At 41.8% G+C, this 7,500-nt stretch overlaps 1 pseudogene; it reads left to right on the top strand.

Moving 5' to 3' along the window:
- The window catches only part of LOC120435212, a 91,279-nt pseudogene extending 84,145 nt beyond the window's left edge, over positions 1-7,134 (top strand).
- The last annotated feature ends 366 nt before the right edge of the window (positions 7,135-7,500 follow it).

Raw genomic sequence — 7,500 nt, forward strand, 5'->3', positions numbered from 1 at the left:
ATTGGTCTGAATGTGCCCCTATAAACATGTGCTCTTCATTAATGATTTTTTCCTAATGAACAAAAAATAAGACTTAATAAAAGCCTTCTGACTGTGGCCGTTGTTGGAGCAGGTTAGGCCCTGGGTTTGAGTCCCCCACTGCACCACCGCCTTCTAGCTTTGTTTCACAGTGTGTAGAACAACAAATGAAACCAAATCCCAAAAAGCTTCAAGTCAAAAACACGTCAAACTTTGAGGGTTTTTTCCAAGGATGACGAAGCAGACTCGGCCACAAACAGCTGAATATATGGATGGTTACCACAGCAACCATAGCAGTGTGCTCTCAGTATATTTAGTTTCATAAAGGTGTTTGTGGTGTGTTGCACTGAATAACTAAGCAGCTGAAACAGCCTCATGCATGTTGACACAGGGAGACAATAGAGTGAGAACACTGTTCACAGCAGTCACAGCTCGCTGCCTTCAACAGTCTCTTCCGTCCTTGTTTGGATGTCACTGATATCATCTTCTGCTCTCACACTGACCACCAGTTGGAGCTAACATGCTAACATGGCTAACAGCAGCATTGCTACATGTTGTCCTTAGTGATGGAAACTGGAACCATGAAGTCAGTGATGCTGGAATAAGCATCTCCACAGTGAAACTAATGGTCACTATAATAATAATAATAATAATAATAATAATAATAATGCATTGGATTTATATAGCGCTTTTCAAGGCACCTAAAGCGCTTTACAATGACATTATTCATTCACGCTCACATTCATACACTGGTGGAGGCAAGCTACTATCATGACTCTTTGATGATATTCTGTGAAACACTGACAGAGAAAAGTGCTTGACAAATCTGAACAAGTCTACTTATTATACACAACATGTGTCCATAATTGTGATGGACACATGTTTTGGAGAAACACCCTCCCTCCTGCTGCTCAGGTCACTCCGCTGTTCCACTCATGGTTGTTCAGTATAACCTGTTTTATTTTGTAAGTATGGTCTCTGGTGTCAGACGTTGTCTAGATGAGTTTCAGCTGTGTCACATGACCCTCCTGTGATGACCTCAGGTGTATGAATGGCTCTGTCCTTCCCTCAGTCTTTATGTCAGTCTCAGTTTATCCTCCTCATGTGCTGCCGGCCTCTTTTAGATGCTCTTTAGTTTGTTGCTTGTGTCCTTTTATTCCTCATTTAAGACACCAAACTCATCAAAGGTTCAGTCTGCCTCCTGAAACACTCCCATTCATGACATGAGACCAATACAAGATGTCCTTGGCAACACAAACGCTCTTTTAAAAGCAGTGATGGGCAAAGCCAGGCTTCGTCAAACTGAAACATTGGAAGCATTTGTGCCTGTGCATCTTGAAGATGCTGTTCTGTGAAACAGGGACACAGACGAGACCAGCACAGTTCACAACACAACTACAGACAAATCAGTTTAGTCAAACAGAACAAACTGCTGTGTTTCCTGTAATAAGCACACAGGTTTACAGCTGTTTGTTGGCCTCATGTTTTGCTCCCAGCCATGAAACTTTGGATGCATTATGTTGATTTTGAGGTTTTCTGGGAGTTTGTGTCATTAGGCTTGATCTACACACTGTCAATCAAAGCTACAAGCTGGCATGGCATTAGCTTTGATTTGGAATCACTTTTAAAACAATAGATTTCCATGAAAAGACTAAATGTGTTTTCTTTCTTTATACAAAGTTTGTCCCATTTTCACAGGCTCATTTTGACTAGTCACGAGCGTCCATTCCATGCATTTCTTTAAGTTGTGAAAACTCTGAGATCTTCTAATGGTGTTACAGACAGTGTGTTGCTCTCTCTCTGCTGATAGGACTGAATGTGTGTGGAATAAACTGAAGCAGTGCTATAAAAGCATCATTCAATTATTACAAGGCTCAGTCCAAAAGACCAGCCAATCAAAAATGGGAATTCCTGAGCCTGGCAATGCCTGGAAGCAGCAGGTATGCCACCTGTGGCAGATGAGGTCACGTGATCTGAGTGTTTGAATCATGCATTGGAGCAGCGTTTCCAAACATCTGCACTTCAGAAGCTCCAAAGTCTGGAAACGTCAATGTGGTGTGTCTCATCCCTATTTAAGAGATCTCCTTGGCACTGCAAAGCTAAGCTTGCAAACAGCACCATAGTTTGTCAATCCCAACCAGTCAGAGCGCTCCTTATGTCACGTCACATGACTCGTGTGTTTTCCTCTTTGATTACCACCCAAAGAACTAAAGAAAGGCTAAAAGAGAGGAAATGGAGCAGACAAGGAGAATCACCAGTTTAAATATCTGAGTTTTAAACTGGTGACCCTCTAAAGAGGCTTTTATTGACTCTTTCTGTTGTCTTTACAGCTTTTTTTCAAAATTTAAACTGTTTAATATCAGATTTAGAAATAACTGTTGGATATTTGATCTACATTTGCAGTATTATGTGACACAAATAATGACTTTCTGACTTTACTTTGGACTAATCTAACAACTCAGCCTGGCTATGTTGGACTTGGTGTGGAAGCAGCTCCCAGTTTGATTTCAGGAGACAGACACCCTCTCTACTTTGAAGATCAGCTAGCCATCCATTAGTTGTGCTGCTATAGACTCAGGCTGTTGGTGGACATCCCATGATGCTCTGCTTTCTTCTCCACTCCCCTCTTCTAACTTGTGCTGCTTTTAAATGTCACTACTGCATGTCCCTAACTTTTGTCTTCTCTCTCCTTAGTTTGTGTTTTGTTCTTGTCTCCCTGAGCTCATCTCTTCTCTTTCCCCTCACCCTGCAACCAGTCGTGGTAGATGCTCCTCCTGGAGCCTGTTTTCACTGGGAGGATCTTTGTGTCAAAGAAAGTTCTTCCTTCCCACCATCACCAAGTGCTGCTCACAGTGGATTGTCTGATGGTTGGGGCTTTCTCTCTAATATTGGAGGCTGTTACCTTACACAGCTAAACAGCTTGAGATGACTGTTGTTGTCTGTTGGGAATTGTCACTTATAAATAAAGTTACATTGAATGGATGTAAATGGATAGATGTTATTGTATGTGACAAAGAGAAAATGGTTGTTGACAGATGGATTTTTGTTTTGTGTGTCTGCAGTCTCTCAGGCTGTCTGATCGCAGAGGAAGGCTGTACTTCTCTGGCCTCAGCTCTGAGCTCCAACCCCTCTCATCTGAGAGAGCTGGACCTGAGCTACAATCATCCAGGAGACTCAGGAATGAAGCTGCTGTCGGCTGGACTGAAGGATCCAGGCTGGAGACTGGACACTCTCAGGTATGGAGAGAATGTCTGATGGAGGAGGAAGAGTTGAAAACATTTCCAGTGTCCTTCACTCACTTCCTATTTGTTTCGTGCAGATGAGACATGAACAATCACACATGGAATATTTTCAGGGACAGACACACGAATCTAGCTGGATAGTACATGGATATTTATGTAGGGGGTCTCCCTGGAGTCTGTTTGCAGGAACATTAATGATAACTGATAAGTCATGTTGAGAGTTTCATTAAAAGTAGACCTACAGTTAGTTCCATAAATATTTGGACAGAGACAACATTTTTTAAATTTAGATGCACTTTATTAGGTCACAGGTGTACTGTACCTGAGATAATGGCCACTCTGTACCTAATAAAGTTTCAGTCATGTTAAATGTGTATGTTTCCCATGCTGTATGTCCACAGTCACAGTGACAGAAGGATGAAACAAGGCTGTGAATCATTTCAGTCTGTCTGTGTAACAAAGAGGCAGACAGGAGCAGCAAATATTTGAAAATGGAAGCTTAAATACTGAAAACTCTGATAAGTTGATGCTGCTAAGCTAATGCTGCTAATGGGCTGTGTTAAAATCAATTTTTCAATCTCATTCTGTTGTTTGACAACAATAACAGAAAAATATGCACTTGAGAACACATTTAATGTGAATTCAGCTGTGAAAGAAGAGTTTGTCAGAATATATCATGGTCACACAAATCCTAATTGGAGCATAGCGCCTACTTAGCTAAGCATCTCTCTGTGTTCGAAAGCAAGGGAAAACAGTATTAGCATTAGTTGCTAATGGCAGGCTATTTAGCATAAACTCCTCACATCATTTTAACACAAGGGAAAAGAGTATTAGCGCTAGCTACTCACAATGTTAAAAAGCAAAATTAAACGGTATTGGCATTAGCTGCTAATGGTTTGAAACTTTACATTAGCATTAGCGGCTAATGGCAGCCTACTTAGCATTAGCTGCTCACATTATTATAAAGCAAGGGAAAATAGTGTTTGTATTAGCTACTCACATTGTTAAAAAGTAAGGGAAAACATTGTTAGCATTACCGGATAATGCTAATTAACATTAATTTAGCATTAGCTAATAATGGCAGCTTAACTAGCATTAGCTTCTTACCTTTATATAAAGCAAGGAAATATAGTAATAACATTAGCTGCCAATGCTCATTTGCCTAAAATTAGCATTAGTCAGTAATTGCATTCTATTTAACATTAACTCCTCACATCATTATAAAGCAAAGGAAAAGAGTATTAGCATTAGTCACATTTTCAAGATTGAAGGGGAAACAGCGTTAGCATTGGCGGATAATGCTAACGTACATCAAATTAGATATAGCTAAGGAAAACAATATAAGCATTATGTGCTAATGCTAATTCACATGAAATTAGCACCAGCTAATAACGACAGCCTACTTAGCATTAGCTGCTCGCATTGTTATAAAGCAAGGAAATATGGTATTAGCATTAGCTGCCAATGCTTATTCACCTAAATTTAGCATTAGCCACTAATGGCAGCCTACTTAGCATTAACTCCTCACTAATATAATGCTAATTCACGTCAAATTAGCATTAGCTGCTAACATCAGCCTACCTAGCACTAGCTGCTCACATTCTTATAAAGAATAGGACAACGGTATTTGCATTAGCTGCTAATAATTATTCAGCCCTAATTATAATCAGCCGCTAATGGCAACCTATTTAGCATTAACTATCACATCATTATAATTAGGGCTGGGTATCGTCACTGATTTCTAGAATCGATTCGTTTCTGATTCACAAGGTCCCGAATCGATTTGATTCAATTTGATTCGATTGATTCAATTCAATTCAATTTGATTCAATTCAATTCGGTTTGAATCTTTTCCTGATTACCGATTCTGGTAATCCCGTCATTTTAGTGCTTCTACATTTAATACAGTGGATCACGGAATTCTGCTATCAACATTGGAAATTTGTGTGGGCATTAAGGGTACTGCACTTACATGGTTCACATCATACCTAACTGATAGGAGCTTTTCTGTCAGGATCTTCCACATCCACCTCCCCTTACCTGTGGGGTCCCACAAGGGTCTGTCCTTAGACCAATACTTTTTTCCCTGTATATGCTCACGCTAGGTTCTTATTTTAGAAAACATGGAATCTCGTTCCACTGTTACGCTGACAATTCTCAAATCTATTTTCCACTTAAAAAGAACTCTACAGACTCCTTTAAAGTTTTACTTAACTATCTTGATGAGATTAAATCATGGTTCGTGTTAAATGTTTCGCATATAAATTATCAAAAAGTGGAGCTCATACTATTCGCCCCTTCTGACCCCTGTTCTTCCCTTAATGTTGACTTTGGTCCACTGGAAAAGTTCAGAACTCTGTTTGCTAAAGATGTAGGGGCAGTGTTTCTTGATAGCTCTTTCTCATCAGAGAAACAAATATTTTCTCGTATTAAAACCAGCTTTTTCCAGCTGAGGGGCATTGCAAAAACCAAGACCATGTTGTTATCCGCCGACTTTGAGAGAGTAATACATACATTTATCTATTGTAGGCTTGACTACCGCAATTAACGTTGATGCCTTAACGCCCACTCACATCCTGGGCCATCTGACCTCAGGATCCTCGGTGTCTAACACTATGTGTATTTAGAGCCATGTAATGTCCATGTGTGCATGCTGAAAGAGACTGTGCTGTTCTGACCCCCCTCCTCCTTTCAGGGTGGAGCCTGCTGGAGTCCGATGGTTGAGACCAGGTCTGAGGAAGTGTAAGTGTGTTTTTAATGGGATTCATGAAAGCAAAGCAGCACACATTCAACCATCTTCAACCTGTCACATCACTCATTCACATCTGTGATGTCAGGAGTCATCATCAAAGTGTCAATCAATGAACAGATGATGGATCAATAACTGCAGCTGGATTGTGTTTGTTCTCTCCATCAGATTCCTGTCAACTCACAATTGACCCAAACACAGTACACACAAACCTCCAACTGTCTGACAACAACAGGAAGGTGACACGTGTGGAGGAGGTTCAGTCATATCCTGATCATCCAGACAGATTTGATGTTTGGGCTCAGCTGCTATGTAGAAATGGTCTGGCTGGTCGCTGTTACTGGGAGGTCGAGTGGAGAGGAGACATTTATATATCAGTGAGTTACAGAAGACTCAGAAGGAAAGGACGCAGTGATGACTGTTTGTTTGGATGGAATGATCAGTCCTGGAGTCTGAGCTGTTCTGATAAAGGTCCTCGTCGTGTCTGGCACAATAAGAGAGAAAAATCCATCTCCTTCTCCAACTCCTCCTCCTCCTCCTCCTCCTCCTCCTCTGTCTCTAACAGAGTAGCAGTGTATGTGGACTGTCCTGCTGGCACTCTGTCCTTCTACAGAGTCTCCTCTGACACTCTGATCCACCTCAACACCTTCAACACCACATTCACTGAAACTCTTTATCCAGGGTTTAGAGTCTATCGTGGTTCCTCAGTGTCTCTGTGCTGAGTGTAAAGAGTGTCTCCTGTTAGAGAAACACTCTGACTGTTGAACAGATAGTTCAGTCTGTACATGTCTGTCTCTTTCACTTACAAACACGTTTTCAGATTCATGGATTCAATCAGTTGATGTTTGAAACTGTCTTAAATGATTCCTTGTAAACTTTTCCTCTTCATTCCTTTAAAGATAGAAGCTCCTATTATTCCAGGATCCACATGTTGTTTTTCTGTCTTTTCCACTCAAAGCTTCACAGTGAGTATCAGTATGTTGTGTTTCTCTGAAACTCAGTTCACAACCAGCTCCTCTGCATTTTCAATAAGTCTGAGCTCAACCATCCATCCATCCATCTTCTTCCGCTTTATCCGGGGCCGGGTTGCGGCGGCAGCAGCCTAAGGAGAGAAGCCCAGACCTCCCTCTCCCCAGCCACCTCCTCCAGCTTATCTGGAGGCCAGGCCAGCCGAGAGATATATTCTCTCCAGCGTGTCCTGGGTCTGCCCTGGGGCCTCTTCTGGGTGGGACATGCCCGGAACACCTCACCCAGGAGGCGCCAAGGAGGCATCCTTGTCAGATACCTGAACCACCTCCTTTCGATGTGGAGGAGCAGCGGCTCTACTCTGAGCCCCGCCTGCATGGCTGAGCTTCTCACCCTATCCTATCTATAAATGAGAGGCTAGCCACCATTTGGAGGAAGCTCATTTCCGCCGCTTGTATCCGCGATCTCATTCTTTCGGTCACTACCCACAACTGGTGGCCATAGGTGAGGGTAGGACGTAGATTG

Source organism: Oreochromis aureus, linkage group 3 (assembly GCF_013358895.1).
Source record: "Oreochromis aureus strain Israel breed Guangdong linkage group 3, ZZ_aureus, whole genome shotgun sequence".
Lineage (NCBI taxonomy): Eukaryota > Metazoa > Chordata > Actinopteri > Cichliformes > Cichlidae > Oreochromis > Oreochromis aureus.